We start from the raw sequence: 20,565 nt of genomic DNA on the forward strand, positions 1-20,565 counted from the left end.
GGAATGAAGGACATCGCAGACTGGATGAAGACCAGTCGACGAAAACTGAACTCAGACAAGACGGAGGTCCTCATCTTCGACTCCACCCCCTCTGCATGGGATGACTCCTGGTGGCCTACCTCACTGGGAGCTGCCCTGACACCCACTAACCACACACGCAATCTGGGGTTCATCCTGGACTCAATGCTCTCTATGACCCAGCAAGTCAACGCGTCTCCTCCTCCTGCTTCAACACCCTCAAATGCTCCACAAAGTCTACAGATGGATCCCCACCGAAACCAGGAGAACAGTCACCAAGCACTTGTCAGCAGCAGGCTGGACTACGGCAATGCCCTCTATGCAGGAACCATGACCACACTCCAGAAAAGACTCCAACGCACACAGAATGCCTCCGCACGCCTCATCCTCGGACTCCCCCGCCACAGCCACATCACCACCCACCTAAGAGATCTGCATTGGCTCCTGATCAACAAGAGGATCACCTTCAAACTCCTCACCCACACTCACAAAGCACTGCACAACGCCAGACCAGCATACCTCGAACGACTGTCCTTCTACACCCCGAACCGCCAGTTCCGCTCCGCCGACCTCGCCCTAGCCACAATCCCATGCATTCGCAGATCAACCACCGGCAGCAGATCCTTCTCCCACCTCACCACAAAGACATGGAACACCCTCCCCAGCCATCTGCGGCAGACCCAGGATCTGCTGACCTTCAGGAGATGTCTCAAGACCTGACTGTTCGAACAATAGCTGCCCCCACCCCTTAGCGCCTTGAGACCCTCACGGGTGAGTAGTGCGCTCTACAAATGCCTTGATTGATTAATTGATTGATTGATTGAAGCCCGAGGCCCGCGACCTTGGCAGCCTCCTCAGACCATCAGGGCCTCCATGAGCAAGGACCGCAGTACTCCTTTCTCGTTGACGTACACCACCTGCATACACAGCGGACAAGTAGGTCACACATTTGGAACTGAGTCTTAATTACACAATGGCAGAGTACATATTTTATGGCTGACTTTATGTCACTATACTCCCTTCGATGTGGTGCCACCAACTCTGTGCAAAGCATCCTAATAACACCTGTCTGTGGTCCCTTGCTGACTACTGCCCTCAGCTTACACTGCGTCGAGTAGGTCACACATTTGGAACTGAGTCTTGATTCCTGTATGGCTGAGTTCAAATCATTGAATGCAAGGAGAGGAGTAAGAGGAAGATCTGGTTCAGTCCTGAGGAAAAAAGGATCCTAGTTACGGAGATGATCTAACACTACCAACAACTGCTCTGGTGCCACTAACTCTGTGCATCGCAAGCCAACAACACGCGGCTGTGGGCCCATGCTGACCGCTGCCTCCAGCCCACACTGCGGTCCTGCAGGTCACACATTTGGAGCTGAGCCTTGATTTATTTATGGCTGAGTTGATATCATTGTACAGGCCTCATTGCAGACTGCATCCCCTTCCAGCTCTGGTGCCACTGACTCTGTGCCACGGGAGTCAGGGACACTCTCTGGTTGAACTTTGGTGGAATCGGATCTATGGCCTGGGGGTTGTCTTCATCATCATGTTGCTGATACTGACATGGTGGGAAAAAGGAGACTGTAGCATTCAACTCCTCCATATTTCCTGCTTCTGCTTGCTTCTGCCCTCTGCATCATTCCTTGGATGCACACCTTCCACTGTCCCCTGTCACACTCCGCGACACTCTCCTTGGACATCAACGAGGACCCGCTCAGCTCTCGAGGCCCTATCTCAGTGCACCGCAAGTCACCGTCCCTTGCGGGTGTGCCTGTATCGGCCGCAGTGCATCCGGGGACACTAACTCTGTGTTGCTCAAGTCATGGACCCTTGCTGTTTGTACTTTGAACTTCTGATTGTCTGTTCACTGTTGTAGTTGTTGCCAGCACCAACCAACCCCTGAGGTGTGGCTTACACTTCCCAACACCCATCCAGCACAGGTGTCACTGGACGTGCGACCCTGGCAATAAAAGATGCCGGGCACACGTGCCCGTAGCTAGTTCCAGAAATTATCTCAGTGTGTTTGTGTGGTCATTATGTATGCATGAGGGTCCCGGGCCATTCAACATTACATTGTGCTGTGCACAGCGGGCGCAACCTTGTCACCTCAGGCAGTGGGGTAGACTTGGGACATGTAGCTGTGACGGACCCCCCTGTGAGCGTAAGGGAGTGGACCGGCATATGGCAGTATGGCGTAGGGGTGTGGTCATTCAACTCGTGGCTCTGGGCGTGGTTGACTTTAGGCCTTGCCAAGGAAGTTACTAACGCGTGTGTCTCTGGTGTAGTGTCGGCACCACCCGTCACGCAATATACAATGTTGGTATGTAGCATGCCCCCAGAGTGCAGGCTCGGCCGAGGGGTACATGAGGGTACGCAAGCCCGCTCGGTGTCAGGGATCAGACATGCCAACTGTTATGTGTGTCGCTATTTCCACAGCATAAGCCAAAGGTCTACCCTCAACCGCATGGCAAGTTCAGCCAGGCATGAACTCTACATCTGAGTCCGCCCTGTCCTTACCATAGGCCTACAGACATGTGGCCGGCCACCTTCAGCGCACAACATCACTGTGTCGTGTCAGGCATGTGGACATGTGCAGACAGGCATGAAAATGGTGTGCCATAGGGATGCAAGTGATGCAACCGCACTGCACACACTAGTGAATAGGCTCGGGCAGGGAGGAGCAGCAGTGAAGTTACGAAATACACATTGATGCCGCTCATTTGCAACAAGCAGTACATGTCATACAGAAATCACAAAGTCACACATATCACACACCAATGAACCAGTGAGCCTGCCAACACATCATGCAGAACCAACTATTGACTCATGTCTCTCTGCACTGTCACAGGTGACCAAGGATATGCACTGTGCGCTTGGATGATGATACCCCTCCGAGCCCCGAACACACAGGCCCAGAGGCAGAACACTGCGGCCCACAAACGCACGAGGGGCATCCTGGATCGCACATTTGGCGTGTTGAAGTCATGTTTCAGGTGCCTGGATATCACGCGTGGAATGCTCCTGTACAGCCCAGACATCGTGTGCAAGATGATCGTTGCATGTTGTGTGTTGCACAACATATATGTACGCAGCAATGCCCCATGAATACAAGTGCCAGATGCACCGGATGATGATGATGAAGATGAGGCAGGTGGACCACACCCCACTGCAGCAGCATCAGGAATTAGCCCGTAGGAACATTATCATTGACAATTTCTTCACATGAGCACGTCACATTGTGACAGTCCTTAGCAATCATGGAACAGTACAAAATGACCAGAGGCACAGCATGTGCAAATAAATGCATTCCAATAACACATTCCCTGAGTGCATGTCACTCATCGGTACAGGCACATCACTCCGACAAGTGTGAGTACGACATGTAGTGCTGACAATTTTATGATTTGTTCATGGATGGTGGGTGTGTCACCTCTGTGCAGAGAGGATGTTTAGGGTGTCACGTGTTCGAAATGCCAGTTCTGTGTGTCACAGTTGTTGTGGAATCCCACTCTTTGGCATTTCACATGTGTCCAAAATCGTTCCATTTTGGCTGCCATTTGTGACCTACAGGTGACAACAGGGCTCTCTTTGGGGTCAGATATGTACCACCATGATGCAGGGAGGCTTACACTACCCAACAACACCCATCCAGCACATGTGTCACTAGACGTGCGACCCTGGCAATAAAAGATGCCGGGCACACGTGCCCGTAGCTAGTTCCAGAAATTATCTCAGTGTGTTTGTGTGGTCATTATGTATGCATGAGGGTCCCGGGCCATTCCACATTACATTGTGCTGTGCACAGCGGGCGCAACCTTGTCACCTCAGGCAGTGGGGTAGACTTGGGACATGTAGCTGTGACGGACCCCCTGGTGAGCGTAAGGGAGTGGACCGGCGTATGGCAGTATGGCGTAGGGGTGTGGTCATTCAACTCGTGGCTCTGGGCGTGGTTGACTTTAGGCCTTGCCAAGGAAGTTACTAACGCGTGTGTCTCTGGTGTAGTGTCGGCACCACCCGTCACGCAATAAACAATGTTGGTATGTAGCATGCCCCCAGAGTGCAGGCTCGGCCGAGGGGTACATGAGGGTGCGCAAGCCCGCTCGGTGTCAGGGATCAGACATGCCAACTGTTATGTGTGTCGCTATTTCCACAGCATAAGCCAAAGGTCTACCCTCAACCGCATGGCAAGTTCAGCCAGGCATGAACTCTACATCTGAGTCCGCCCTGTCCTTACCATAGGCCTACAGACATGTGGCCGGCCACCTTCAGCGCACAACATCACTGTGTCGTGTCAGGCATGTGGACATGTGCAGACAGGCATGACAATGGTGTGCCGTAGGGATGCAAGTGATGCAACCGCACTGCGCACACTAGTGAATAGGCTCGGGGCAGGGAGGAGCAGCAGTGAGGTTACGAAATACACATTGATGCCGCTCATTTGCAACAAGCAGTACATGTCATACAGAAATCACAAAGTCACACATATCACACACCAATGAACCAGTGAGCCTGCCAACACATCATGCAGAACCAACTATTGACTCATGTCTCTCTGCACTGTCACAGGTGACCAAGGATATGCACTGTGCGCTTGGATGATGATACCCCTCCGAGCCCCGAACACACAGGCCCAGAGGCAGAACACTGCGGCCCACAAACGCACGAGGGGCATCCTGGATCACACATTTGGCGTGTTGAAGTCATGTTTCAGGTGCCTGGATGTCACGCGTGGAATGCTCCTGTACAGCCCAGACATCGTGTGCAAGATGATCGTTGCATGTTGTGTGTTGCACAACATATATGTACGCAGCAATGCCCCATGAATACAAGTGCCAGATGCACCGGATGATGATGATGAAGATGAGGCAGGTGGACCACACCCCACTGCAGCAGCATCAGGAATTAGCCCGTAGGAACATTATCATTGACAATTTCTTCACATGAGCACGTCACATTGTGACAGTCCTTAGCAATCATGGAACAGTACAAAATGACCAGAGGCACAGCATGTGCAAATAAATGCATTCCAATAACACATTCCCTGAGTGCATGTCACTCATCGGTACAGGCACATCACTCCGACAAGTGTGAGTACGACATGTAGTGCTGACAATTTTATGATTTGTTCATGGATGGTGGGTGTGTCACCTCTGTGCAGAGAGGATGTTTAGGGTGTCACGTGTTCGAAATGCCAGTTCTGTGTGTCACAGTTGTTGTGGAATCCCACTCTTCGGCATTTCACATGTGTCCAAAATCGTTCCATTTTGGCTGCCATTTGTGACCTACAGGTGACAACAGGGCTCTCTTTGGGGTCAGATATGTACCACCATGATGCAGGGATGCCCCCTGTGACTCAAGTCCCACAACATGGGCAACATGTATGTAAGTGGGAGTCACTGCCCCTACATTCGTCCACACTTTCATAATTGATTGATCATGGTCATGGCACATCTGTGTGCAGGAGGGGTTGCTTGTCCCTCTGCTACAATGTGAAGGGGAGATGCGGTTTCACAGTGTGCTCCTTGCATGTTTCAGCATTGGCGCAGTTTACATGCAGACTGCATGTCAATGTACATTGTGACTGTGAGGAGAGGCCTATTTGATGTGGGACAATGGTCATTTGTTCTACGTCCCGGATGTGGGGTTGTGCTCGTACATTGTCATATCACCATTTTTTTACTCTGCTTTTCTGGTGCATTTTCCCACATGACGCGTGGGAATTGCAGGCCTAGTGCTGGTTGTCGCTGATTTTTGTATCGCGATTGGTCTCATCGTAACTTTTTTCGCATTCGTGTTTCGCATTTTGCCGGCGTCGCATTGATTTTAACGTGGTCATTTGACGCGTTATCGTGGGACTATCGCATGGGACTATCGCATGGTGCCACCGGGTTGAGAATAGTACGTTAACACGGCGTTGTTTTCCCGCGATAGAATGCAATATGCAAAGTTGCATTAAGCTAATTTTGCGATGATTATCACACGTTCTTGAGAATATGCCCCAGAGATGGATAGAGTTTTGCAATACTATTGCTGGGATCTGGGCCATTGTCCTCCAAGTTACATATCACAGCAGACGCCACAATGGTGGCAACCATGTGCATAAACCCATCTACACAGAGAGATCATGTAATTCCAACATAATGATCACTAGAATATTCTGCCTTTTACTTGATGTCAGAATGCAGTTTATTTTGTTCATTTTTTTTTTAGTCAATCTCAGCCAGTCATTTTTCCAAAGTGTGGCAATGAAGTGGCACAAAGTGTCCAATGGTAACATCAGTTATTTCTATAGCACTTAGAAATGCCAGATGTGTGGTTTTTACCTCTACAAGTACAAAAAACAAGCTACTTTATTTATCCTAATTTTAGTACAGTGCGGCAAGTTAAAAATTGCCTTAATGCAGGAAGGAAATAAATCAAACCACCACTAAACTACATATGTTCTAAACTATGCATATTTCTATTTTCTTTCTGTCATGTTTCTGGTTTTGTCATTCTTTTTCTGAGAAGAGCTTGCTGTTTGTTCAGCTAAAGTGGGAATGTACCACCGCTACTGTTCATTTGTGAATGAAATCAGCTTGGATGGAAGCAGCTTCCACCCTTGCTGGTTTCCCATCTTCAACAGTTCACAGTTACTGCTTTCTAGCATGACTGTTAAGCAATTAGGCATAGAAAGATCCACAAACAAAGGATGGTTGGGACAAGTTGTGCTGAGTCGTGTGCAGTAACAGCAACCAAATCCAAATGCTCAAGGATATAAGCAAAGGCCATCCACCATCACCATGTGTGTAGACAAAAGCCCACACTTATAGTAAAACACAAAGGATTAATATCCTGAGCAATAGTTGTCCAAATTAATAAGAAAAGTCCACATCAGTAGTTGTCACAGAGTTCTTCTGATCTTCTTTATTTTCTTATGACAAAGTTCAACAAAACCTCTAGCCAACACGTGTTTCGTCTTTGTCTGGAGTCAACCACAGACTTCTTCAGGGCGAATGTAAATTAGTTTGGTCTTAATTATGGAAGAAATAAAGCTGGCCAATACGTCCGAGCCCACAATGGTTAGAAGTCTAAACCATGAAATTCAGATAGCCCATAAGAACTATGCTCGATTTGCCAGAAACGTTCCGAAATCAGATTCGGTGATCAGAAAGTAACCTGAGAAAGAAGAAATCCCTCGTAGAGAGGGCTCACGAGAAAAGCGGCGTCCTAGGCATAGAAAGCTGATGGCAGGCCTCACATGAATCATTACAAACGAGGACGTGGGCGGCTGTCCAGTTCTGACTGACCTTGCGTGGGCCACGACGAAGGTTCCTTTGGGGGAGCCTGGCCTACCAGAACCTCCCTTCAGACCCAGCCTGCTATAAATGCTGAAAAAAAGATGAACTCTTCAAAGAGTGCAACTCTCTCTGATGTTTCGTTTTTGAGCCTCTTATCTAAAATAAATATGTCAATGTTCCCACCCTGGAATGTGCTATGTCAAGTATGCTGTAGAAATTACTTGCGTTCAATCAAATAAAAAAGGTGCAGCTAGTCCAAGTGTTGCAGGCAAAGTGCTGTTCTGTTGTTAATAATGAAAACGTCCAGTATTGAGTCATTTACCAGACCTGTTAAATACCGATTGTCACTCTGCCAGCTTAACACTTGTTATTCCAAGTTCATATCCAGTAAAAAAGTCTTATTCCGAGGTCAAACTCGGAAATGGGGAATAACAGGCAGAATTATGGGCATACTGCACCTAATAATTACGAATGTCACGGTGCATTTCGCCAGTTTGACCTGCTGAAATTAGGTTGTGGAATATTGTATGGGTCTGCAAGTTTACCTTACCAAGTAATTACTGGGTGTAATAAACTCCACATGACATAGCCTTCCGATCGCCCAGAGATCACAATTTTACAGCCCTTGATTTACGACTGAATTCCACAAGCACCAGAAATTAGACGAATTTAGGTACAACCAATCACAACTGATGCAGTTCAACAGACACCCACAGAAATACACACAGAAACACTTCGGGCAGAATGCAGTATTTTTAAAGGAGATGGAGACAAAGGGCTCACTATAAACAGATACATCACTTGCTTTAGCTAAAAGCAAGAAAAAGAACACCAAGATAAAGGGGACTTTTCGTTCCTTAAGGAAGGTTTTGAAAATCCTCCTATTTAAAAATTAATAAGCATTTAAATCCACTGGAAACAATGCTGTTTCTCAATTCACCTATAACCACACAAAGAAAACATGAATGAAAATACCATTGACAACATTTTCATTGTTTCGTAGTGCGGTAGCAGAACAGGCACTAGTGCAGACAGCCCGCACAACAGTTAGCTTTACTACAGTAGCACACAAAACAGAAAAAAGCACCACCCCGAGGTAGAATAAAATGTATATAGCTCGAAGCAAACCAGAGCACCGAACCAACGAAGTTATGTGGGATACATGGCAACGTTATTGAATAATACTCAGGCCCACATAACATTGGAAACCCACGTTTGAAGCGCCAGCTCTGTATGTTATGGAAGAGCGATACTTACAAGAATTAGTACAATATATTTACTGTGTGTTTTAACTCTATTAAATTGAGGTGAAACACCAAAGGTATTGCTGGAATGACTTTACTGTAGAAAGTAGTTACTCATTAGGGTTTGTGCTTTCATATTTTCATTATAATGTTACAAATTGTAGTTCTGTTCTCAGTTATGCTTGTGCATTTCGAGTTATACTGCACTTACTGAAATAGAATTTTTATGTACTCATTTATCAATGTTTTGCATTTATTCGATTGCATTCAAAGTGTACACTAAGGTGCCGATTCCGATCTGTTAAAAATATTCCCCGTACGAATCGTATCCGGATTTTTTTACGTACGAATCGTACAAGGCCCGTACAAACTGGCAAGTACGATTCGTATGTAGAAAAATCCATACAAATCGAATTGGGAAAATTCCCCGACACGTCCTCGGGTCGTAAAAAGTGTCCGACACGTCCCCGAACAGTTTTACGTACGAATCGGGAAACTGAAGTCCGAGCGCGCAAGTACGATCCGTCCCGTCCGTCCGAATGCACAACCGTATGGAGAAAAACACCGTACGGTGCGAACTCCCCTAGCAACCATGGAGACGTCCAAACATGTGCCCGCATACGCGCCATACACCCAGCCCACCCCGTAGGTACACGCCGTACCCCCAGCCCACCCGCCCATGTATGTGCTGTACCCCCAGCCCACCCCCGTCGGTATGCGCCATACCCCCAGCCCACCCCCCCATGTACGCGCCGTACCCCCAGCCCACCCCCGTAGGTACGCGCCGTACCCCCAGCCCACCCCGTAGGTACGCGCCGTACCCCCAGCCCACCCCCCCATGTACACGGAGTACCCCCAGCCCACCCCCGTAGGTACGAGCCGTACCCCCAGCCCACCCCCCCATGTATGCGCCGTACCCCCAGCCCACCCCCCATGTACGCGCCGTACCCCCAGCCCACGCCCGTAGGTACGCGCCGTATCCCCAGCCCACCCCCCCATGTACGCGCCGTACCCCCAGCCCACCCCCGTAGGTACGTGCCGTACTCCCAGCCCACCCCCATAGGTACGTTGCGGACCCCCACCCCCGTAGGTACAGTGCGGACCGTACCTACGGGGGTGGGGGTCTGCACCGTACCTACGGGGGGTGGGGGTCCGCACCGTACCTACGGGGGTGGGGGTCCGCACCGTACCTACGGGGGGGTGGGGGTCTGCACCGTACCTACAGGGGTGAGGGTACGCTCCGTACCTTCAGGGGGGTGGGGGTCCGCACCGTACCTACGGGGTTGGGGGTCTGCACCATACCTACGGGGGGTGGGGGTCCACACCGTACCTACGGGGGTGGGGGTCCGCACCGTACCTACGGGGGTGGGGGTCTGCACCGTACCTACAGGGGTGGGGGTACGCTCCATACCTACGGGGGTGGGATGGGGGTACGGCGCGTACATGGGGGGGTGGGCTGGGGGTACTGCGCGTACCTACGGGGGTGGGCTGGGGGTACGGCACGTACATGTTATGTTATGTTATGTTATAGTGTGTTTATATAGCGCACGGCTACTCCAGAGGAGTGTCCCGGCGCTTTCCACATGCAGCTCAGTGTAACACAGCAAAACAAACAAACAGCAGAGCAAAAGGCAACAGGGGGAAAAAAAACCTAAAGGTTAAAAAGCCAGGTCTTCAAGCTCTTCCTGAACTGCAGCAAATTAGCAGAGCTGCGTAGAGCCAATGGAAGCGAGTTCCAAAGCTGGGGAGCCTTAAAGCTAAAAGAGCGACCCCCAGTGCGCGCCTTCCTAACCCGTGGAACCACGGCCAGAAAGAGAGAATCTGACCGCAGTGAACGGGCTGGACGGTAAAAAGACAACCTCCATTGCAAATATCTTGCACCAGTGCCAAAGAGTGCTTTGTGCATCAGCGTCAAGGATTTAAACATAATCCGCTTCCGGATAGGCAGCCAGTGGAGCGTCTGCAGCAGCCCAGATACTTGCGCTCGCCTGTGAAGGCAAAAAATGGCACGAGCAGCAGAGTTCTGGGCCACCTGCAGGCGCTGAACCAAATAATCCGGGAGACCAAGGAAAAGGGCATTCGCATAATCCAGCCTGGATCCAATCAAAGCTTGCACAGTAATCCGCCTGTGCTCCACAGAAAGCAATGGTAAAAACTTGCGGAGCATCTTCAGAATGCCAAAACAGGAGCCAGCCAAACCAAGAACATGCGCTCTCAGCAAAAGTTTATTGTCCAGCTTAACTCCCAAGTTTTTGGCAACCAGCGATAACTGTGCAGGAGGACACATATCCGACGGCCACCAATCCTGCCACTCCGGGTCGGTGGCACAGCCGAAGAATAGAACCTCCGACTTACTGGAATTGGCCTTCAGACTATTCTGTTGGAACCAGTCGAAGACCATCCCCAGGCACCCCCGAATACTCTCTCCATCAAATGCCTGATCTTTCCCGCATGTGAAGAGGAGTTGCGTGTCATCTGCGTAAGACATGATCTGGGCCCCATGAGCCTCCGCCAAGGCCGCCAGGGGAGACATGAAGATGTTAAACAACGTCGGGCTCAACACAGAACCCTGTGGAACTCCGACTCCCAATGGCGGCATCTCGGCGGCGCTCAGGGAAACCCAAATCGTCTGGCGGCGGCCCTCAAGAAAAGATGTAAACCATTTGAGCACCGTCCCCCTGAGGCCGATGGCATGGAGCCTGGCGAGGAGCACCGCATAGGGGACGGTGTCAAAGGCCGCCGACAGGTCTAGCATGGCAAGCATGGCCTTACCTCCAGCATCCAGAGTCTCGCGAATAACCTCCGAGACCTCCAACAAAGCCGTTTCCGTACTCAAATTAGGGCGGAATCCGGATTGGGATGGGTGCAGTAGATTATTTGTTTCAAGAAAACCCGACAGGATGCCATGCACATGTTTCTCTGTAATCTTCGCCAGAGCCGGAAGAAGAGAAATAGGCCTGTAGATGGCCAGGACCTCAGTATCCAAACCGGGCTTTTTCAGGAGGGGGATCACCATCGCCCTTTTCCAGGTGCGTGGGACACTCCCTTCCCTCAAAGAGGCATTAATAAGAGAATTAACCAGTGGATTCACCACCGCTGCAATCCTAGCCAAAAATTTGGCAGGGCAGGGGTCTAACGGCGAGCCCGATTTCAGGCTGGCCAACAACAACAGGGACGCATCGCTGGAAACAGATGGAAAAACCGACAGTACAGCGGCAGGCATGGGCGGTGGAACGCATCCGGCCCCAGGGCCGCAACACCCCTCCTTCGACCTGTCCAAGAAAGAGGCCTGAATCGCCTTAATCTTGTCAGTAAAAAAACTGGCAAGATCACGCACCCACAAGTCAGGTGAAACTGGTAGGGGCAGGTTGGAACTGGGGGTCGTGAACTCCTTCACAACAGTGAAGATCTCCTTACAGGAGTTCACCGACTCCTCAATCCTCCTAGCGAGATATTCCTTCTTAGCACACAGAATATCCTGGTGATACGCCTTCATAGCCAACCTATAGGCGAGTTTGGCCTTCTCATCATACTGACGGCGCCAGGCCCGCTCAGCAACCTTACATTGGCTGCGCGCCAATCGCAGCACCTCCGTAAACCACGGCGCAGATCGCCGGATTGCCGTGGACCGGGGGGCCGTCCTAGGGGCAAGATCGTTTAACCTTTCAGTCAGCCATAGCTGCAGAGCCTCAGTGTCCTGTTCCAAAACGCCCGAAAAGGGGCAAGGATGATTCGCAAGCGCCTGCTCCAACATATCGGGCGTCACTCTATGCAGCGCTCTCGCAGCTGGTCTGGGCAGTATGGGGGCACTACTATTCGTTCGCCCGTTCTCCAACACGGAGAACCTGATCAGCCTGTGATCCGTCCAGAGCACAGGCAAAGTTTCAATACATGGGGGGTGGGCTGGGGGTACGGCGCGTACATGGGGGGGTGGGCTGGGGGTACGGCGCGTACCTACCGGGGTGGGCTGGGGGTACGCTCCGGACGTACGGGGGGGCTGGGGGTACGGTGCGGACGTGTAGGGATGGGGGTACGGTGCATAACAGACACCTTTTCGCCGTGCATCGCGGCGTACTTAGCTTTTCCGGCACTTTTTGGGTCCGTAAAAATTTTGCAGTGCGAAGTGCTGTGGGTATGAATCGTACTTGCTGATAGTAAAACGCTGCCTGACTCCGTGCGAATGTCGCGTACGCGGTGTCCCGGATCCGATTTGTATGTATTTTTTTGCCGGTCGGTGTTTTTTACGATTCGTACGGAAATGGTGTTTCCGTACGAATCGTACTTGCATGTTTGTAAGGTATTTTTCCCGGGTACGAGTCGGACGGAGAAAACGCTCCGTCCGACGATTCGTACCCGGTTTTTCCAGGATCGGAATCAACCCCTGACTGTCTTACTAAGTTAGCTTAACCAAAGGCCCTAACCCCTTTGCTGCCATGGCATTTCCCTGCCCTGTGCTAAGCCCTTTTTTTGCTATTTGGGCCAGAGCACCCGCCCCTGGGCCCGAACGCGGTGGGAAGGCCTCCCCGGGCCATTGGACGCCGTCCCAGGCACTTTACCATACGGGGGAAGGAGGACGGAGCCCAGAACGGAGGTGGACCAGTCCTGGGCCAGCTGGTCCCCGGGGTCCCTGGCAGGCGGGCATGGACCATGGCTTCGCCCAACTCAGATTCATTGGTCCTCTAGGGGGTCTGAGGTACTCTCTCCCTAGTAATCCATAGGAGAAATACCCCATTACTTGTAATCCATTCACACAGAGTGACAGAGGGAAACAAAGGCATGAACACACTCGGCCTCTTAGATCCCTGGCTGAGATCAGGGAAGCAAATGATCCCCCATTGGGACTTCCAGGGCAGCCCGGCCATCTGGTAGCACCATTGGAAAGCATTGCGTGCAACCAGATGGCCGGGCTCGAAGACTGGCCATCTGGTTGCACTGTGCCTCATCAAAAGGGCTTCCGCTTGTTCCTGGAGGTGACCGGGACTCTGCGGCCCGGGGGCTCGGAGCCTCACCTGGTCCTCAAGCACTGGGCTGGGATGGGCCTCTGACGGAGCTCTGACCTGGGGCCCCCAGATACCCTAGCATTCTGGTGAAGCAGGGAAGGTCTCCCTAGGTCCGATTGACCCCCATCCCAGGCCCTTGGCAGTGCGGCAGGTCGGAGGACGGAGCCCAGGGAGGGAGCACCTGCCACAGTGCCTGGTGAGCCCCTATCGGAGATCCAGGACCCAGCCAAACAGGGGAGGCCTGACATGGGGGCCTGTGGGAACCCATCCCAGGCCCTTTTTAGGGCAGCAGGCTAGAGGACAGAGCCCAGGGCAGGAGAGCCTACCTCAGGGCCCAGTCAGAGCTCCTGGAACCGGACTGGCATGGGAGGCCTGCCCGGGCCCGTGGGAGCCCGTCCCAGAGGTTTGGCCATGTGGTGGGCCAGAAGACGGAGCCCAGGATGGAGGGCCTCGACCCCGGGGTCTTCTGGGGTCCCGGTCAGAGCTTCAGAACACAGCCAAGCAGGGGTAGCCTCTCTGGGCCCGATAGACCCCCGTCCCGGGCCTTAGGCAGAACGGCAGGCCGGAGGACAGAGCCCAGGGGTGTCTGCTCTGGGGGGCCCCAGGGCCTGGGCAGAGCTCCTGGTCCCGACCACGCCAGGTAGGCCTCCCTGGGCCTGTGGGAGCCCATCTTAGGGCCTTGGCCATGTGGTAGGCCGGAAGACAGAGACCAGGATGGGTGCTCCGCCAGAGCCTCGGTCAGAGCTTCTGAACCAGCCCAACAAGGGAAGCCTCCCCAGGCCCGATGGACCCACGTCCCATACCCTTGGCAGGATGGCAGGCTGGAGGATGGAGCCCAGCCCCGGCCGCACAGTGGAGGCCTTCCCAGGCCTGTTGGACTCCGTCTTGGGCACTTTACCATGTGGCAGGACTGAGGACGCCAATCAGGATAGGGGGCCCCCACTCCAGGGCCCAGTCTGGCCCCGGTCCTGGACTATCTAGTCACTGGCTGAGAACCACCAGACCACAAGTGGGTCCTGGGTACCCTGTCCCAAGTAATCCGAAGGAAGGCTCCCCTCCTTTCTTGTAATCCGTGCACACCAAGTATCTGAAGGAAGGCTCCCCTCCTTTCTTGTAATCCGTGCACACCAAGTGACAGAGGAGACCGAAGGTGCACACGCATTCGGCCTTCTGGATCTCTGGCTGGGCTCAAGGAAGTAAATGAGCCCTGATTGTGACTTTTAGGGTCCCCCTCCCAGTGAAAAGCATGGCGCACAACCAAATGGCCAGGCTCAGGGGACCATGCGACCTGGATGCTCAGAGCCCCAGCTGGGCTTCAGGGACAGGGCTGCGAGGAGGGCCCTGATGGATCTCCGACCTGGGGCCCGCAGGCCCCTTGTCATGCAGGAAAAGCAGGGGAGGCCTCTCCAAGCCTCATGGAACCCCATCCTGGGCCCTTAGTGGTGCGGCATGCCAGAGGACACAGTCCAGGGACACTTGGGCCATGTCAGAGACACCAGACCCAGCCACACAGTTGAAGGCTTCCTGGACCTGGAAAAATGATAACAAAACTTGTTCTACCACTTTTGATCCCCTAGATTTTGGACCGTAGCTCAGCCAACACCCAGGGAAACCTAGTGCTATTCATGGTGGGCTGGCTTGTGTGGCTCTCACCACGTTTTATTACCCAGAATGCCGTGCATACCTCAAACTTTGACTGTAGAAAAGCAAATTTTTTCTCACATTTCTGTGATGTAAGGTTCTGGAATCTGCAAGGAGCCACAAACTTCCTTCCACCCGGCATTCCCCTGGGTCTCCAATTACAAATATCAGGAAAAGCATTTCCCCAGCTCCTGAGGCTGAAAGAAAAATGAAACCCCACTACAGTATACAGCAGAAGGATTTCCTGGATGTGCGCAGAGGAAGTAATGGTTACGTCCTGCACACATGGCCACCGTGGCAACGGACGTAACCGTTATGTCCTTGGCACAGAAAGGGTTAATAATTTGTCTACAGGCCCATAGGAATGAATGGGAATTGCATACCCATTGGTACACGCAAATTGCGCATGCAATTTCAAGGGTGCAAGGGTGCCACAGGGACACCCTGTGGCACCTCTGAAATTGTAATGTGCACCCATGTGACTTTGAAAAATGCACTTTAGTGCATTTTTCAAAGTTTTCTCAAAATACCGTCCAGTTTCATTTGACAGTAATTTGCGACCCCTAATAGCGAAATCGCTATTTTAAATTGCATCATGCATTGCATTTAAGGAATCGCAATTTGTGATTCCTTAAACGCAATCGCAATTTAAGTAATCGCAAATTCTGCAATTCCTTAAATTGCGATTTTTGCATTTGGGATGATGCATCCCAAATGCAAAAATACAGGTCGCAAAGGGGCAGATTATGAGACTCTGCCCTTTTGCGACTGTTTTTTTTGTTGATGCATGGGGCCCTTGGTCCCTAATGTTTAACCTTTATTGTGTAAGTGTTGCTTGAGCTGCAGGTTGGTTCACATGATCTCATAGTCAGTGATAGACATATTGAGGATTAAAGCTAGCGAGGAGAACTTTTGGCAAGAATGAGAGGTCCTAATGAAGAGAAAACTCCTATTCATGTCTTATCAGGAGCATGGAGACATCCAAGGTCGTCCTGATGTTCAGACTGTAGGATGGGAAATCGAGGGAAGTTGCTAATTTCTACTATGAGAAGGTGGAAAACTACTGTAGTAGCTGACGTGGAATTCTCACATGTTCTGTGGGTTTAATTGGTGTTAACATTGTTAGTCTTTAGGACAGATATTCTTGTACTTAGAGGGGTACAGACCTCTCTGCCTTTACATTCTTTGTGTGCCTTTATGCTATGCATTGCCTCGGTTTAGAGAACTTCTACTTAATTCTCCACTATGCTGACACATTCCAACTTTCCCTGATTTAACGAGGTTTCCCCAGTTATCTCAGTTTTACTTTAGGACTAGTTTAGGCAAATTTAGATTTATTCATGCATAGAAAGGAGCATTGAAACCTGTACACTGATAATCAAATCCTATTTCTTATCTGTTGTATTGCTGTAACTGAATTTCTTGTATGCCTCATGCTCCAAAGACTTAGGGGTCCATTAGGATGGCGGGCGGATTTCAGTCCGCCCACCACCCTAGCGGTGCTGGGACCGGCCGCCAGTGGTGCGGTTGTCCCGCACCGCCAATTAGGATGCAACCGCCACCGTGGCGGTCGCATCCCGCATATACAACATTGTGGCGGGTGGTGCTGTGAGCAGCACCCGCCACAATCTTGTAAATGCATGTTGTGCATTGGCATGCACAACGTGACAGGCACCGCACAGTGCCTGCCTCCTCGTGTATGACAATTTAGGGGGGTACCATAGGTACCCCCAAAGTGCAGCACCCCACCCCCGGGGGCCCACAACGGGCCCCCAACGTGATTCCCGCATGCCTTTCCATGGTGGAGTCCCCCCATAGAAAGGCATGAAACCGCCATCTTCATAATATGGATGGCGGTGCCTGCAAGGCACCGCCACCATATTGTGGGCCTTTTCCGCCCAGTAGGCAATTGTGACGATTGCCTACTGGCGGAAAAGCACCGGACGGTCTTTCCGTATGCCGCAGTACCCCCTCCATGCTAGCATGGCGGGGGTAACAGGCCGTCCGGCAGGGTGTTTTGGGGGGCGGATCGCCACCGCCGGTCGGACAGTGGCGATCCGCCCGCCATGCTAATGACACCCTAAATTTCATTCAACATTTCAGTTACCTTTGCTGATTCTGTATCTTCACAATATGCACTTGAGATTCACATATATCAGTTTGGCCCTTAATTTGTAATAAAAGTAATTTAACTGTGTTTATTGATACCTGGTCCTTAAAGTGTGGCCTAATGGGATACACCATAAATTGAATGGTTTGATTAATAATAACTCCTTTTTACCTCTCAGGCAACTAAAATGATTAATCACAGAAAAAATTGTAGGACTAGTCCAGTGCCCTGGAAAAATCATGAACTGTGGTCTATTTCTAGAGATGTGCCTCTGCACCCTCAGCCTTAACAAGATCAGGCAATGACCTTAGTGACTTTTCGGCGTGAAATCAAGTGCAAAAATGGCTTTATACTTATTGTAAGGGGTAACTACACCCACCTGCTCTGATGCTGTAAGATTAGAATACCTGGGATTATATGGATGTGGAATTATTCAAAGGTCTCAATCACTTCATAAACAGTTCACCACTTATGTAAAAATGTTTGCCTGATCATGGTATACACATATGTTGTGCACAACGTGCCAGGAATTGTCTAAAGAGATGTGTGCCATTGGATCACCAACTACCACCAAGAACTGTACACAACCGCCAAACCTGTTTATCATAACATTTCAGGGTTTTAGATGTTTTAGCGTAGTAATATACAATAATGCTTTAATGCATGTAATTGTGTCACAAAGAGCACAAATCACATTAAAGTGAAGTAAGAAAATCCTGCATCAGAATCAGTAGATCAACATCTTTTTCACCAGTGCCACATTGGACACAGTTTCAGTCTCATTAAAAGTCACATCTCAATAGTATGAACAGGTAAAACCACATTGAGTGGATGCGGAGCATTAACACACACCACTGTGAGTGACGCAACCATGGCTGTGACAACCTACACCCCATAAAGTATACCTACTCCAAAGACAGCAACTGCTGAGATATTTGGGCAGCTACCGCCCATTAGCGGGGGCAGACTATTTGGCCAAGGCAAGGGAAAGTCAACTTGTCAAACTCATTGGAGGAGCACAACTAGTAAAGTGGAATGCATGTGTGAAGTGGAGGTACCTGCAATCAGAACCCCAATACTCAATGCATGGCAAAGTCAGCAAGAACTTGAATTTCTGGGAGGATGGGTGATCAAGCAAAGGTAGAAAGCTGCATGGCCATTCAGAAGTAGACAATGCTATTTAGATCACAGGGCAGAGTACAGACACATGCACAAAACATGGGCCAAATGTACAACCGCTTTTAGCAGTCGCAAACGGGAAATTGGCCCATTTGCAACCAATTAAAAGGGTTGTAGCATGTCCAAACCTACTTTGTGAGTCAGTAACCTGTTGCCAACTCACAAAATATTTTTTGAATGAAGCTATTAGGCCAAGGGCATCCCTTCCTATAAGCGAGTCGCAGAGGGTTGTAAGATTATTTTGCGACAGCAAATGTGGCTGCAAAACAATTGCACTTTTCACCAATTTCAAACACAGTCACAAACGGATAGGGAACCCCAGGGGACCCCTTTCCCTTTGTGATTGGCAGCAAAAAATGTTGTTTTAATGAAACTCAAACATTTCATTTTTGTTATGAAAAACATCTTGTTTTCCTTTAAGGAAAACGAGCTGCATATAAAAAAAGTTGCTTTATTTAAAAAGCAAACACAGACATGGGTCTGCTGACCCCAGCAGGCCATCATCCCAGTGTTATTTCCCATTCCCAATAGGTCGCAAATTGCAACCTTCCTAATGAATATTGATGAGGCGGGTCATTTGCAACCCCATTGGGAATCGCAAAATGTTTCACTGACACAATATCGATATTAAAAACAGCAAGTAAAAAATGTAGAGAACAAAAATATCGACTCCTATACCTAAACAGGTAAGTACAAAAATATTGACTAAAAAATATTGATGTAAAAAATACAAATGTATAAAATATTGACTTTTATATAAATATAAAATAAAAGAATATATATTAAATATAATTTTAACAAAATAATTTTAAAAAATGTAATAAGATATAACAAACTTAACTAAAAAATAAACACACAAACATAATAACTTATACATATCTAGTTACTTTTAAACAATTAATAAACTATTCTTTTTAATTTATGTTAAAAGTTTAAAATAATGTAAAAAATATATATTAATGATTTAAAATATAAAAAACAAAAATCTATAACAAATTAAAACAATAAACTATTAAACAAGTTTTAAACCTAAATTTAACAATACAATCAGTGCAACAGTAGAGAAGTGTTGGATAGCAAAGGGGTAAAACTAACTACTCCCACTCCAAAGAGTGCAACAGTAGAGAAAGTGTTGGATAGCGGAGGGGTAAAAATTCCTATTCCAATTCCAGTGAGTGCAATAGTAGGGAAAGTGCTTGATAGCGAAGGGTAAAAATTGCTATTCCCACTCCAGTGAGTGCAACAGTAGGGAAAGTGTTGAATAGCAGAGGGGTAAAAATTACTATTCCTACACCAGTGAGTGCAACAGTAGGGAAACTGTTGGATAGCAGAAGGGTAAAAAATTATTATTCCCACTCCAGTGAGTGCAACAGTAGAGAAAGTGCTGGATAGCGGAGAGGTAAAAATTACTATTCCCACTCTAGGGAGTGCAAAATTAGGGAAAGTGTTGGATAGAGGAGAGACAAAAATTACTATTCACACTCAAAAAGTAAAAATATATATATATATATGTATATATATGCTAAACAATTTAAAACATCATAAAAATAAATAAACAATATTTAAAAAATGAAAAATCTAATATATTAAATATATAAAAAGAAAATATATTATAAAATTAATTACATTTAACAAAAACCTACAAATATTATAGAAAAATAAAAGAATAAATACATTAAAAAAAGATATTTTTTGAAACTAGAAAATATTTACAAACAAAAGAATTAATTAATACAAACATTTCTTTCTTTTATTTCCTACCCTAAAACATCACACCAAAAACAAAACACTGCAGCAATTTTAAATTAAATTTAATTCCATAGTTTACATAATTAATAATCAATTAAAAAAATATTATTAATAAAACAGACATATAAATATTAATTTACCAGACACAATTTAACATTATAATATCCACAACAGACACTTAAATTAAACTATCAATAATAAAACAGAATAAAAACTTATTTTTAAATTAAAAACTAATACTACTAACTAATAATAAAGTAATTAAAATGTATTTAATACCCACCCTTTACCCCTTTAAAAGTAAAAACAACACACACAAAAACGATTAATTACCCAAAATAAATA

Source organism: Triturus cristatus, chromosome 6, assembly GCF_964204655.1.
Source record: "Triturus cristatus chromosome 6, aTriCri1.1, whole genome shotgun sequence".
Lineage (NCBI taxonomy): Eukaryota > Metazoa > Chordata > Amphibia > Caudata > Salamandridae > Triturus > Triturus cristatus.